This window comes from Nannospalax galili, unplaced genomic scaffold (assembly GCF_000622305.1).
Source record: "Nannospalax galili isolate Female #2095 unplaced genomic scaffold, S.galili_v1.0 scaffold47, whole genome shotgun sequence".
In the NCBI taxonomy this organism is placed as follows: domain Eukaryota; kingdom Metazoa; phylum Chordata; class Mammalia; order Rodentia; family Spalacidae; genus Nannospalax; species Nannospalax galili.
In genome coordinates, this window is record NW_008357641.1 from 354,403 (window position 1) to 355,700 (window position 1,298).

A 1,298-nucleotide genomic window follows, 5' to 3' on the forward strand; every position below is an offset into this window, starting at 1 on the left:
TTCTTATTTTCTCTTTTGACCCAGCCATCATTCAGGAGTGTGTTGTTTAATCTCTAAGTGTTCATGTGGTTACTGGGGATTCTTCCGGTGTTGATTTTAAGCTTTACTGCATTGTGGTCTGATAGAATGCATGGAATTATTTCAATCTTTTTGTATTAATTGAGGTTTTTTTCGTGCCCCAGTACATGGTCGATTTTTTAGAAGGTTCCATGGGGTGCTGAATAGAAAGTATATTCTTTGGTGCTTGAGTGAAATATTCAGGAGATGTCTGTTAGGTCTGTTTGATATATGGTATTGTTTAATTCAGATGCCTCTCTGTTAATTCTTTGTCCTGTTGACTTATCTAATGGTGACAATGGGATATTGAAGTCTCCTACTATTAATGAGTTGGGATTAATCTGGGTCTTAAAGTCCTGTAGACTGTTTTTATGAAGTTGGGTGCACCAGAGTTTGGTGAATATATGTTCATGATTGTAAATCTTCTTGGTTTATTGTTCCTTTGATCAGAACAAAGTGGCCTTGTCTCTTCTGATTAGTTTTAGTTTAAAGTCTATTTTATCAGCTATTAGAATTGCAATGCCTGCTTTTTTCTTAGTGCCATTTGCTTGGTATATTTTATTCCATCCTTTCACTTTGAGATAGTGCCTGTCCTTGAAAGTGAGATGAGTTTCTTGCAGACAACAAAAAGATGGGTTTTGTCTCTTAATCCATTCAACTAGTCTGTATCTTTTGACTGGGAAGTTCAGGCCATTGATATTTAAAGTTATTAATGAAATATGTATTGAATCCTGTCATTTTTATTTTGTTCATATTCTTGATATAGCTGTGCATTTCCACAGTTATACCTTCATTGAATTTCTTTCCATCACTCCTTGTGTATAGTCATCCCTTTCTTCAGCAAGAACTCTCTGAAGGGCTGCTTTTGTGGACATTAATTCTTTCAGCCTATTTATGTCATGGAAGATTTTTCTTTCCCCTTCAATTATGATAGACATTTTGGCTGGGTAAAGTAATCTGGGTTGGCATATGTGGTCATTTAGAGCTGGGAATACTTTGGTCCAGGCTCTTCTGGCTTTCATAGTTTGTACTGAAAAGTCAGCTGTAATCCTGATGGGTTTTCCTTTATAATTGATTGTTGTTTTTCTTGTGCAGCTTTCACTATTGTCTCTTTGTTCTGAATGTTTAGTGTTTTTACTATGATGCGCCACAGAAAGTTTTTTTTCTGGTCCTATTTGGTGTTCTATGTGTTTCTTGTATTTGTATGGGCGTGTCTTTCTTCAATTTTGGGGAAATTTTCT